General features: G+C 30.2%; 1 long non-coding RNA gene across 1 annotated transcript; it reads left to right on the top strand.

Moving 5' to 3' along the window:
* Positions 1-11,068: 11,068 nt before the first annotated feature.
* Positions 11,069-12,981, top strand: LOC143174693 (uncharacterized). The gene is made up of 3 exons (XR_012998899.1): positions 11,069-11,388; positions 11,861-12,817; positions 12,881-12,981. It is a non-coding gene; the product is annotated as an uncharacterized LOC143174693 (long non-coding RNA).
* The last annotated feature ends 2,441 nt before the right edge of the window (positions 12,982-15,422 follow it).

Raw genomic sequence — 15,422 nt, 5'->3', positions numbered from 1 at the left:
GGAGGACATGGAGAAATTATAATTTTTTATATGTGTATATATATTTAAATTTAAAATGGACGTTATAAAATGTTCACCTTACCAGAAATATTCCCGTATAGAATTTCTATTTCTCGGTGTCTTCATTCTCGTCTGTCTTCGATTAATATGTAAAAATGTCGGTAACTGTTATTTTCAATGTCGCACGAGTGAAACTGTTAGTCTCCATAGTCTAATACCAGGGAACGTATTAGGTTCTATACATTGTCAACTTTTTAAGGCTTTGGAAATTTACACGCATGGATGATACTATTTATTTCTGTTGCTTTTTACCGCGACGTTTATTTGTTCCATGCAAGAACTTTATTTCAGCTCTTCTTCGTTACCGTTAGTGTCAAGTTCTGCGGTGAAACGATGGTCGACTCTTGGTCGCGCGATTTGTTCCTTTTCAAGAAACTTATACGCTTGGATATAACGCGGCAAATAGTCACTGTGAAAACTTTGAAATTCTATAATATATTACTTGTGCTACTTCAACTCAACGTTCAACTTCTTTTTTGAATACTTCTTCCGCTTTACAGTTCCTTTCAATCTCATTACTTTTCAATAGATCAATTTACTTAGGAAGATACAGGAACTTTATTTTTACAAAAGATTCAGTAATTTTATTTTCATAAAATTGTATTTCAATTGTAATTTAGTTTTTATTATATTAAAACTTATACTGTATGATAACACTGAAAGAAAACAGAAAAGAGTACAGAAAATTAATATCATAAGAGTATTCGAGAAAATATTATATTTAAGATAATTTAACATACTTATTTAAAATATACAATTCGTATATATATGGGCACTCATCTTGTTAGTAGCAATTATTGTTTAATAAAGGAATCACGTCTTATTGATTGCAATGTGATTACCAATAGATAATGTAATATATTCATATGAGATTAGATTTTACCAAAGAAGAAGAATATATCCATATACATGATCTGTGTGAAAAAGAAATAAAATAATAAGGAAAGTGTCAAAACACTTTGCAAAAAGAACGAATATTCGATATTTTTTGGAATATTATTTCGATTGTACAAATTTCTGCATTGTGCATGTCGTTTAATTTTCTACTTTTTAATCAAGTTAATTGTTTGAGTAGACTTCAAAGGAAAAGGAAAACGGTGAAGCAAGTCCTTAATTCGCCAAGCACAGTTTCGCGTCCTACATTTTACCTCATGAATGTCATTCTTCTTGATGAAACTTGAAGGAGCACAAGCCGAAACAATCATCATCCGCTTTCTGTTCTCACAGCTGTACATATTCTGCCTGGTGTCGGATAATTCAAGGAAAAGTGCAATCTTGCAAAAAAGCTCGAATGGAAAGAAACTATTCCACGAGGTTTACGCTCACCGTAGTTTTCCTGTCTGTCTTGCTTTTGATCGTATGTAAACGCCTACAGTTCAGATATACAGGGCGTACTAAAACAATAGTTAACAGATCGAAAACCAAATAGGTATTACACATGAGAAAATCATTTATCATAAATTTCGCAACTCTACTTTCACGTAAACAAGGATTAATTATTTGTTGTAAGGATCATTTGAAAATATAATTCTAGAGTAATACATTTCAACTGGAAATCATGTAAGATAAGATAAAGACAGTGTGATGCACGGTAGACGAGACAGACAGGAAGTCGGAAATACAAAGAAGATAATCGACGTCAAACAAAACCACAGTAGTTTAGGAAATGTCATGGTGAAAAAAGTATTTTCTTACTGAAAACGTTAATTTACGATTTATCATGATATAGGCATATACCTATGTAAATACCGATCTTTATATTATACAATGTGTTAGACTGGCAAGAGTGTGATAGATATTTTAAGCGATAATTCGAAAAACTATTCTGAGATGAAAATTAAGAGTAACGAAATTGTTATTAGAAAGTTAGTACATGTACAAAATTAGTACATCACTGTTCATGCTAGTGGTGACCTGTGCCATCATTGGCGGATCATCGTAGTTGAAGGAGATTTTCAATTGTCAATAACTTTACAGTTTGAATCGTAATTTCCTCACTCTTGATTCTTGCCTTATTTTGTTATGTGGAGTCATTCTTAAAATATTCACTAAACGTAGTCGAACACCCTGTATAACAATTACCGTGTATCGGACCATCGCGTTTAGTATTTATAAATGTTCGAATGATCTTCTTCCATTTCTGGGCATTGACCGATAACTTTGGCACGTCCTGTATGCGTGCATGTGGACGTTAGGCCAAGTGCACCGTTCTGGTTGCATACGAAAGTGGGACGACTACGCTGTTAGGATAGTATATTGTCTATAAGGCAAGACGACATACCGGCCTTGTTGAGAAAACCAAGGTCTTTCCTTATCTGTGCAACTTTGGCGCTAGTTAGACATTTATGTAGCTGAACGAGGCCCCTTACCGGTTATTCACCATCAACGGAAATATTAAATGCCTTGATGCGATGACCCACAATTTCGTTCGCACAGGCCACACTTTTAAAACTCCTTGGAAATATTAAGTATAACTTTCTTTTTTGGAGACCAGCAAAGTTTCGTTCAGATACATGTATAATACGTAACGAGTATATTGGATAAAATATCAACACAATAAAAAAATTCTGGAGTACCATTCCTTTCTAGTTTGAAATGAATAAGAACTTAATTAACTGTTTAATCAAATTAGGTGTATTTTATGTAGTCTATAATTTATGATATTGCTACACTTGAAAATTATCTTCAGGTTGCAACACAGTAAACAGTAGGTATTTAAATACTTTTTCACGTAGATTCCTATTTGTCGTTTTAAATATTTTCTATCTTGTAATAATATTTGCATTTTTAAGATTTTTATCGTTTAAAGCTATGTATTATAAGTATATATTAATGACAATAATTTTTTTATCTTGATATTTGAATGCTCAAAATATCTATTAATAATTTCATTGTTAATTCTTAATCATTTTGTTGCTTGCTACTGGGAATTCAAACCTGTAACGTCATTAAGAAATATATATATATATATATATATATGAAATATGAATTTCATATATATATATGAAATATGAATTTCATATATATATATGAAATATGAATTTAAATTAAATTTGTATGTGCGTCATAAATAATTATATTACATAATCATTACTTGTAGTTATTCATCATTATGATTATTATTTTTAGTAAAGAGTAATTAGTCTAATATATTCGTTACAATCCCGCTAATACACACTTGGGAATACATACAAACTTTATATTATTTTAACAGATTATTAGATAACGTGTCTAATTTGTATGTAGCATAACGCAGTAAAAAATTAGAATTACACAATATATAATTAATATAATTACATGAGGTTTTTAACCTCTGAATAATTTGTTGAAATTTCTGAGATTCGCGGTTGAAGGATCCGAGAATTTAAAGTTTCTTCAAAATTATATGAAATATTAATATTAATTAAGCCTTAAATAACATAGAAACAACTAATTATGTTATTTATAATTATATTACAGTGTTTAGCATGAATATATAGTCGAAATTCTGGCGATTAAAGTGTTTTTAAAGATTTAATTAATTTCCTTTGCTTTTAGTATTTTCAAGAATTTGCTTTACCACCAAAGTTACCGAGCATTTGCTACAGTTAATATGTAATCCCTATAGAAATTGTAACAATAGATTATTTTCAGTTTCTTCTGACATTCATTATAGTATTCAAGTGAAACTATTTATTTTCAAGGTCATGTCAAATATTCAATGCTTTCGAGATATCAATAATTACGAAACCAAAAGGTTGAAATCAATCATTTTGATTGGTACGATAGTTCTGTTATTTAAAGTAGTATCTCAAATGTATTTGTTTAAAATACTATCTAACTTTTCACGAAGTTATTTCACAAGTATGGGGCCTTAAAGTATCTAGCTACGGCCCTACGCCCTTTCTCCTCTGTCCGTGACTGTCTCGTCCTACTGAGGATGTCCTGAACGGCGTATCCAGCCATTCATCCGGCAGTTTTTGTCTGCCAACCTAACGAACATGCACTTCGTTCCAGTTCCATTTAACTCTATTTTTTGCCACTACGACAATCGCCTGATTACAAGACTATCAGGAATGAATGAGCAGGGGGACGAACGGGTTTCGTACAAGACATTGAGACATAAAATAAAATTGTAAATCGCTTTATTACATTATAAATTTCTGTTCTTATAAATCGACTTAAGACAATATTTATTATTTTGAATGTATCTTATTAAATTCAGTTTTCATTTTTCGAGGACATCTACACGTTATATCACTGCACTTATTATTGTTTTATAACGATCCCCTCTATTTTTGCAGAAGAAAACCGTCAACAAGAATTCTACATTGTTTTTAGATAATATTATATAATAACATATCTTTAGTGAATTTGAAATTTATTTTATTTTCTATATTTTAATGTATACGATTCATGTATGTTTGCAGTTATTTAAAGTATTTATACCAGATGTGCTATCTTGATATTCTCAGTATACAAATACTGTTGTTTTTCTCATGTTCCTTTACGTATGAACTTTTATTGCTTGCCATACGGACTTCCTCCTTAATTTTATCATCTTTTAAACCAGTTTGGTATTTGCCATTTTCTTTCAAATTAAACTAAGAAATACTAAAAGAATCGAATAACGGATTTATCGTAGTGTACATGTAATGCACCAACACTAACATATCAGGTATATAGTCTTCTATATCGAAGATGCCGAATATTTTCAAAACAATTAGCATACAAAATCTAATCAAGATTTTACTGCATGTCCGTCCTGTTGAAATCGAAATGCACGGAGGGTAAGAAGGTCGTTGAAGTAGATACCGGACCCCGTCCTCTGACGAAGCTGAAGAGTCAATCGATCCTGTCTACCTGACGAAGCGGAAACAGCTATTTATAACCACGAATGCTTCTTGAATTCTTATTTATAAGTTGTAAGAAAAGCCAGTTAGGAATATCTTGTGCTACAACGAGCGGTGCCACGGTTCATTCGAATTCAGTAGCCTCGGATACAATTCGTTTCCAAGAAATTACGAATGCACAACGAAAGCTTAGTCGAGAAAAGTAGAATATTATCTATAATGGTACAACTTTCGAAAAATACGATTCTCTTATATTCAGACAACATTGTCGACAGAAATGATTGATAATTTAAAAATTGATCTTTTCTCGATATTCTTTTACTGTTAGTCGACAAACTATTCACTAACTGCATTTTAGTCGCTATGTGTTTTAATAATATCGCGTGTTTCACTGTGTGTTTTACATATGTTGGAAGTAACTTTTCAATGCAATTTAATTACATTACGTTTAGGTAGAACGCAAAATGTAGAACACGAAGGAATTATTTTTATTTCGGAATGACTCAGGAAAATTATTTTATTTCATATCAAGGCCAAATAGATCAGGTTTGTCTCCAGTCGCTGTATTACATACTTATTTTAATTGTATTTGCATATTGCTGCTAAACATTTATCAAGTGTTTTTGAATAGTTTTAGCCGGTAGAGTTTGTACGTATTATACAAAATATAAGAAATGTTACGTTATTGTTTATGTTAGGTAAGAAGTGTGAAGTATGATTTAGTATGTTGCGGTGAATGTAAATAATTCTGGAAACAAAAGGATCAAAATGTGTATTTTGGAATTCATTTTCAAAAAATTGATTATAAACATTTTTTACATGGTTGACTTGATTTTTGATATTTAAATGTGAACTTTTATTCTTTTTTATATTTGGAGTACAGCAAAGGTTGAAGTGTATATAATATCGTCTGATACGAAGGAAGAATAAATTAGAGCTATCACAGAAACGTCTAATGCAATGAAAGAGTCATACAAATAAATTTTTAAGTAAATAATGTTTATTATTTATGAGGTCACATTCAAATAATTTTAGAAGAATATTGTATGTATATAAGTCAGTGAAACGAATCAGCATCCATTACAGTTTCAAAAGAATCCGTTCATTTTGACGGAACGACTAGAATTTGAAGGAAACCGAAAACCGAAATGGAATACCAAAATCTGTGTCTAAATGTGAGATACAAAAACGGCAATGTATGGTCTGGGGATGAACGAGCGCAACCACGGTGGAGCATACATGTTGAACCCATTTATTCTGGTAACCAAAACGTTTGCAGTCATTCAAACTTTCATATTATCATATTATAACTTTTTCATTTTCAAAACGGAAATCAATCTAAAAATGTTCAGAAGCTGAAGATACAGACAGAGAGTCTTTGTTAAATTTTTACGAAAACATAACGCAATGTACTGAAAAAATATATGATTAAAAATATATATATATATCTACGTATAACTATAGATTTATAAATTTATATATTTCCCCATGAATTTGTATAAAAATATTCAGATTCTACTACAAGTAGAATCGAAGTAAATAATTTGGATTTTTCGAGGTATTGGCTTTACAATAACATAATCAGCTAGTGGATGTGGCAAGTAAGATGAGGAAGATATTATTACATGTGTGTAAGTAATACCCTGAAACATCTTAATGTTTACGTAATAATCGAACAAGGAAAAGTCTTTCCAATATAAAATACTTTTGATGTGAGAGGGTAATATTCAACTACCTATGGTTAACATGTTAGTCAATGTGACGTTGAAAAGGATGAGGGAAATTATTAAAGTAATAGGGATGTTGGTTGATTATTAATTAAATAGATATTGATAATCAATTTATGTTTAAGAAAGTAAGCTTTTATCTTTCGTAACTATCCCTTCCTTCTTAATCGTTAAAACATAAATGTAAAAATCTTTCGTTTGTACTAACAATATCTAACAATCAGACACACATTCTGCTATGAAGTAACATAAACAATATTTATTCGTGTATCTAGCTTGTACATAGAAATTATACAACGGTAAGTCAATTCTAAAATGCTATATGAATAGTTTTTTAACTAACTGTGAGTACCTACTCTTTGTGTCATCGAAGAAGAGGTGTTTGCTTGGCGAGTCGTCGACCCACATATTAGCCATGCTTGATCACACTGATAGAGAACTCTCACATGTATAGGGTGAGCTAATTGTAATCAACTGCGACGCGTGTAAGCAATGCTGTAGAGCGTTTAAGCTCTGTTCCGATTAATTTCAGCTTCCTCGGTGTGACACAGATATTAACCATAACGACGATACTCGCACAAGGTCGTAAAAGAAATTTCTATATTATTCGTAATAATATATTGAATTATACCTTAAGAAACTACTATTTGTTACACTAAAGAAAATAAAAAATTTTCATTTGTATTTCATTTATTATAATATTGTTACATTTAAGAGTTTCATTATTATTCATTAAATTTTCCCACCAATATCGTACACAAGTAAATGTAATCTTTATGTTCAGTATTCAAAGAAAAAGTCAAAAACCATTTAATTCTTTTTTTCCTATATAAATTAATCCTAATATTTTACCAAGAGTTGATCTACTTATCTGTGTTATACCAAATGCAATTATAACGTGGATAATTTTCTCATAAGCATTTCTTTAAGCAATTTATTAAATACTTTTACATTTGTTTTGAAAAATCCTACATATTGACAGCCAAAAACAATATTTCCAGATATACACTCTTAAGGTACTAATGTTTTCTCATGAAGAATAAAGTTAGTTATACTTTAGAGTTGTACAATGGAATCCAAAAAATGTAACTTTTAACTATATGCGGACTTAAACCTTGATCAAAATTTAAGGCAATTATATATTAAGAGAAATAAATATACAAAATTTAATTAACATATAAATATTCAATGATTTAATGTAGAACATTTATTTACAAAACGAGTTCGTTTTTATATTTTATACCCTTATATATACTTCGAATCTAATAATTTACACACCTTTAACAAATCATACACGATTAACAAATCTTATAACAATATTATACAGAGATCTTTATGGAATAGCCTGAGAACGAGAGTTGCGAAAATTTCGAATGAGTGGTGGTAAATATGTAGTAGTGGGTGCGGTGTTCATAGACGATGGACAGTTTTATTACATACTGCCGACCTTTCTGTTATATATACCTTTGTCCGCATTCAGCTAGGTCGCTTAGCGTAGAAAGGAAGAATAGAAAATAAAGGGAGCTAATGCGAGGAAATGTTTGTCCACGGACATATGTTCGAGACAGACTTAGGTACAGATGTGAACGAATTCGACGCTGACAATTTCAGTTTTCGATGTGATGAATCAATACAATAGCTTCAGCTCACATTCCGTGAAATTCTACATAGTAACAACGTATTATTATTATTATTATTATTATTATTATTATTATTATTATTATAATAATATATATATATATATATATATATATATATAAAACATATATAATATCATATATTCTAATAATTTATTTAATCATTTTTAATACTTTAATATTTTAATGTTTAAAGAAAAAAGGAAATATATTTATTTATTTGTTTATTTATTTCACTGTAAATAACAAAGAAAACCATGTATTCACCGATCACTATTTTATTATCGAAATATTTATTAATAAGTACGACTAATACAATTTTTAGATCGTTTACTAATAGAATAACAAAGCTGAAATAATTATTATAATACTGGAAATATAAAACGGTTAGTAAAAAAACAAAAATAGGTTAATAAAATGTATTAGACTAAATGAAATTTTCGTTATAATTTTATTATGAATATTGACGTTACACTTTCGAAACTGCTTAATTAGAAGATTAGAAAGGCTAAACAAATCTCAATGATCACATCAGAAAAAAATATTTATTTTTAAACGATCAGACTCTTGTAAGTATGTATGTATTTACCTAAGTGTCTTTAACTTAAACGCCTATGTTCCGTAATGAAGTCAGTTGTTTTAATATTGAACTGCTGTGTAAGTTCTGTCTACATTGTTTATATAAACCGTTTACCAATGCATCACTTAAACCAAATTCGGTTATCATGTTGTTTTATATTATATCAACATCCCGGAAAATTTTAACAAAAATTGCGGAAAGACCACTCCTGTTGAATCAAAAAGGTGCAGCGCACTTTTACGATAACACGAGATTATACTTGACGACAGCAACGTAGAAAGGATACATCAGAATTACAATGCGAACTTATATCGTGTCTATCATATTTGCGAATTTTGACGTCGATAAGTTTTCACTTTTTCCGATTACAAAATGTATGTTGAGATGTGAGAAGAGGAGCTTTAATTTTGTATAATTTTAATAACAGAACCATAACACCTTTCTAGGTACATAAGAAAATATTAGAAGCAACGATGGAAAGTACACTGTTCGAAACAATTATGAACTAAACATAAAAATCTAATTTGTATAAAACGTGTTACAGCGAATAAAACTTAATTGATTAATTATATGGCAACCTAACGTGTATTTTCATAGACGATATACCGTGAGTCGAAAATATCGTGGCTAGTTTAATACCGTTTGAAACCGTTAATGCCTCGCAGCAATCGCTTCTCAGCGACCTTCATAGCAATGGTCGAGATTTACTGGATCCGATTTGTGTAACTTTCATATTATCAACTTCTCGTGAAAATAGCACGCGCGATGCTGACTGGCGTGATGAATCTGCGTTAAAGACAGCTGGTACTATAATTTGTTATAAGATGTTCAGAATGTTCTATTGGCGTATATATTAAAATACACATCGCTTATTTAAAGAAATATGGAAGGATATTAATTTTTAAAATATGTACAATAAACTAAGTTTTGAAAACAAGGAGAAAGTCTTTCGTAGCTATGAAGACGTACAAAGTGGTTGGTATTACTAAAATTTTTCGCACAATCGTGAAGGTATCCCTCGTGTGTAAGTAGGTGTATTAGGAATTCGGATATTTCACTGATTGTGGGTAAATTGAGTTGCTCCATCGAAACGAATCCGCAATACGACGGATGCTGAAATTCTCGACTTTCTCTAAAAGAAATAATCAACAGTATAAAGGTTATTCGGTAAGTGGCAAACATAAAGTTTCGCGAGAATAAATACAAAATACAATAAATGTAAATACACCGTCACGTAGGCATAAATTATGACGAAAGGAAACGCGAATACTCATTGAAATTATCTTTATTATTCCGATTTATAGCACAGTATAGTGCTTCTGTAGTCCAAGAGCAAAAAAAATAATGAGTTGAGCATTAGAAGTACCTACATACTTATATACATTTATATTGTCTTATTACATTTTTTTTTCATGCATAAACCTACATTATTATTGTAACGTGAAATTTAATATAATAGTCATTGAAGAATTTAAATAATCAGTAAAAAGGAACGGGATAATGTATCCCAAATTAAAAGAAAAAATCTTTACAGATCATTACCAACGTGAATAATTGAGGTGATAGAAAATAAAAGTGAATATAGGTCTCCATTATTAATCATCAGGTAAATTTTCTTTTTCTAATAAATACATATTTAAAAAGTGCAAATGTGCTATCATTTCGTACTCAGAATTTATATATATTTATATAAATATATAAATTATATATACATATATATATATATATATATATATATATATACAATCTTATATATATACTTCAATATTAGTAAAAATGACCTTATTTATTAATAGGTTTTAAAGATGGCACATGTGCGCTATCATGTTATCTGCGACTGTATATAAATAAATAAAAGATCGATTATTTAAAAGTTCTTACAGTTTAAGGTGTTATAAGCATGTTAAAGGTGTTGTAATCCATGAACTTGTAAAATCATTCAAGAACAATTCATGTATATCTCTACCGTATGTAGTACTTAACAGATTGTTTGTTTATAGTTTAAGTCATATCGATATCATATCGTTAACATGCATTTTATAACGTTGCTATTCATGTTTCTATAAATAATTTACATTACGCTGATTTAATTAATTTCCTTTGCATTTCTATTTATTTTGTCGCCAAAGAAACTATGTAATTACTTCATTTCTATAATATAATACCACATCCGGTTGCGGCTATAAAATGTTCTGAACGTGGTTAATACGGTGAAACGGATGTTTTATTGTTCGAAACTGGAACAAAATGTGTGCATTTGACGGCGGAACTGTTTTAACGTGTCAACAGGCCTTTCGTGCTAAAGGAACCGGTGTAAACTCATTACAATTGGCGGTAATCCAAAACTATTCATTGAGAGCTGTGTCTTGGGCCAAAGTGACAAATAGACACATACATTTTGTAATCGTAGACTAATGCGCTTTTACGTTTCAAGTTTGTTGCTTTTATGAGAGTGTAAATTGTTTCTGGACAATAATATCAGTAATTTACTAAGGAGGATACACGGCGTTTGTTTCACATTAACGCCGACACGTGAACATCTTAATTGTTAAGTAAGTGTTGAATGAAAAATTTTCAATAGTTCCCTTCAAATGAAATTATGTCATAACCGTAATGTCTATATTACTTTTTCAAGTGTAATATTATCTATAAACTTTGGTTTCCGTTAATAAAACGTCGTTACGGACTTTTCACCTTAAGTGTTACCAATTCTATTGGTTCGCAACTTTAATTGGAAAATTTTGCAAATGAATTGATATGAAATAAACAATTATTATTATTTTCGTTTCTTTTCCGCTTCTCGGTTTTGACGCGGTTTTACTACATCCGTACCGGTTTACACCAAGTACGGATGTGTTCGTATCTATGTTGTGAAATTCAGGAATTTCCTAACTATTGCGGAAGTTTTATTATTATTATGAATATGTGTATGCTTTATATCATCTAACGACTGTTTCGAATGTTGCATGTGCTTCCGAATGTTTCGAAATATCATTGAAAATTATGTTATCCTTCTCGACATAGATGTTCGGATGATCGAAATTTTACTCTGTTGCGGAACTCTACTTTGCCATAAGGTACAATCATTGACGAGGATATTTTGGATCGCGAGAACTTACGCGTGTGAAAGAGATGAATCATGAAATGACTATTGTATTTTCCCCCGGAATTCAAATCATCCGGTTTATTTGCAAATCCACGATGTAACATGATAAAAAAGTTGCTACCCGAAGTTCGCCAACCGTTCGAGGTACTATTACAGCGCTATAAACGTATGTTTGCGGTAGGTAATAAAGTTCGTCCTGTGAACCATTGTTTCAATAAAAACCAAGACGGTATAGTATCAATCACGTCGCCTATTCTGTTTTTCGACACGAGGGGAAGTCAGGAAATATCTTCGCGATTTACGATTAATTTTTTGCACTCGAAGTGATGCTCACAGGCACTGCCAAAGTTTGGCGTTGTACTCGAAGCGTGCCTCTGAGGCACACCAACAGTATACTGCACTGAAGGTCAAACCGTTTAAATTTACAGTTAAACTTTATGCGCATGCGATTTTGTTTCATTGGTTTCAGTGTTTAGTCGTTGATTTGAAGAAAAAATTTCAAGTTCCAACCAAGTTCAGAAAAAATATTAGACATTTCATTTAAAAAACTGAAGGTAATCCTAATGTTTTACTAAAAAAGTGAAGTGATAAAAAACAAATTAGAGCATTGTTTGTCACCTTAGATATCAAGCAACTTTTGTTTGAAACATCTTTTTGTGCTTTTAAAAGAAAATAATAGTGAATAGTGAGATTATTGAATAGCGAATAGAGAACTTTTATATTTACTAATGTTAAACAAGTACGCTAATTTATGTGTTTCACCGTTTATTTCTGGGAATTTTTTATCGAGTTTGCTGAACATGTTGCATGTATGTATAATATAAATTAAGGAGAGTAAACGAATTGCAAGTATCGACTGGAGAAGAAAATAAATCGTGAGAATATACATATTACTACATAATTACTTGATATTGGGTCTATATTTTATAATTTTTCAGCTGTTATTTGAAACAGAATTACATACGAATGTCAACTGTACTGAATATGGAGCTATTTCGTTTCAAAGCATTGATATTTTCATTATAAAATTGCAACAGATTGTAATGTTATACATTTATATATTATAATTTATTTTACTCTAATGAGAAAAAAACGACAGAGGATCGTTAAACATTATCATACAATACAGAGCAGCATAAAACAGTTTCTATACAGATTTAACAAGAAATGAATAAGTGTTGAATTATTGCAGAAATAAAAATCATGACTGTCGGCGTAATAGTATAGTATACTTTGAAGCCTTCTTCCTCTCACTTCTTCAGTTGTTTTCATAAGTTATTGTTACTTCCCTTCTACTCTAGCACTTTTTCCTTCTTTCCATTCATTGAACTTGTTAGTAGAGAATTTTATGGTATACTGAATATAATAATCAATATTTCTATAAAGGGAAGCGTCTATTGGCATGAAATTTCAGTTGAATTCTCAAGAAAGGAAAAAATAACAAATTGTAAAAATACTATTGACTTCATATTGATTTCATGCAATTTTAATATGAAAATTATCATCACGCAATGTTTTTGTGTGTTTTTAAAAGTATAACTTTAAATAAATGTTTGTGCATACTTAATTTATTACAAAATATGTCGTCGACGAAATTGAAATGAAATTCAAAATAAGAACGCTCCAACAAAAGTGCCATTAGATAGACCGCAACTGATTAATCATGGTGTGCACATCCGCTCTGCCCACATCATGAATCCGGGGCGACCAGAGTGAATTCTCAGGTGATTTCCTCTGCCGTCGTCTTTCCAGGGTCTTCTCTGGTGTAACCTCTAATTGAACTTGAACTTGAAAAAATATAGTGCGGACATACTCGGCCACCAGACGCAGTGTACCCGGACGTCCAAGCAGTGTGAAGCCGTGGAACTAAAATTAATCGTGTAAAAGACTTTACGTTTTCAAATTGACATCGAAGCTCAGTAAAAGAAAGTTACTAAACACTAGTACCAAAAATCCTAAGTTCCACAAAAAATGCTTAAATGTGATAATTAGACGTTACGGATCTTTATGGAAATTCCAATGTTTAAGAATATGAAAAATAGAAAAATAGAATTAATATGGATATTAATATGGATATATATAATTTGAAAGAAAAATCGCTTCTTGTCAATGGTTTGTCGTTTTGACTTACGACTATAGATACAGTACAGAAATAACAAAATTGTTGGTGTAAATATAGAGAAGTTTGAAAAATAGAAACTTTTGTTTTAATTGTTTCATTTATTGTACCATTATATTATGTGCCTTTAATACTTCGTTTTATTCAACAAATTAGCAAAATTCAAAATTTTACAAGGTTTTAATTATTAACGGGACAACATAAAATACAATATATATATGATAAAAACATCTTCCATGATAAAAACCGCCAAAAAATTAAAACTATTGTATTCGAGTATAATTCATGCAACATGTGCAGTACATGGATCAAATAGAATTGCTGAAAAGTTACGTTTAATATCTTTTATGAGGAAAATATTTGCGGAAGCACCCTTTCAATTCGAATGTTTCCGTTTATAACGCGATAGAGGACACTTCAGGTTGTAGCATTTTACGCTGTACATTTAGATAATATAAAAGAAATAATTCAATCGTTTAATGCGAAAGATGCAACTGTAATTAAATCGACATAGAACGCACTTCAACAGGAACAAGTTAGTATTCATAAAAAAGAATTTATTTTGAAATATTACGAATTAACATGAAAAAGTTAGAGACGAGTGATATGCCATTAACTCATTTCATTAAATTGCCAAACAGTATTGAACAAAATTTTAAAAGTATACCAGGAAAAATTGAAAAAAAATGATTATTTCAAAATAGAATGTCATCTTACAAAGAAATTCTGAATACAAATATAGTATCGCAAATTGCTCAAATTTTAGGAGGTAGAATTGTTTTTAACTCATTAGTTTTTAGTAGAAATTAAAGATCGAGTTATCATTTTCTGCTTGTACGTTGATTTGAAATTATAAACGTTATCACGTAGGTACTGACAGTTAAAAAAAGATGTTTATAGTTTATTATAAATTGGTTTATAATCATCGGTTAATTAATTATTAATATAATAAATGGATTACGAGTCATATTCAATAAAGTTGTTATTCCTATTACACATTTTCAATGTAATTATATATCTCACATAATTCTTACATATGTTGTTATATTTTTGCGTATTTACTCTCATATTTCACATATGTTATTTGCATATTTCAACGTATTTTAAGCTCATAAAATTGATCTGTCTCTGTAAACGAAAAATAAGTACTATTTATTTTTGGTAAGATAAACAAAGACTTCATTATAGTCAAGTATATATTTTTAATTTCCACAGAAAGAGTTAGAACAACTGGTGAAGTATCTGGGAAATTTATTTTCATTTTAAACGATTTTGAACTAGAAAATTATAAGTTGTGCAAAACTTCTTTCGATCCGAGTTGTACATAGCTAAAAATAATGTTTAATGTACGCTGGTATGAA

This window comes from Nomia melanderi, chromosome 7 (genome assembly GCF_051020985.1).
Source record: "Nomia melanderi isolate GNS246 chromosome 7, iyNomMela1, whole genome shotgun sequence".
Lineage (NCBI taxonomy): Eukaryota > Metazoa > Arthropoda > Insecta > Hymenoptera > Halictidae > Nomia > Nomia melanderi.
This window is presented reverse-complemented; position numbering and strand designations above follow the sequence as displayed.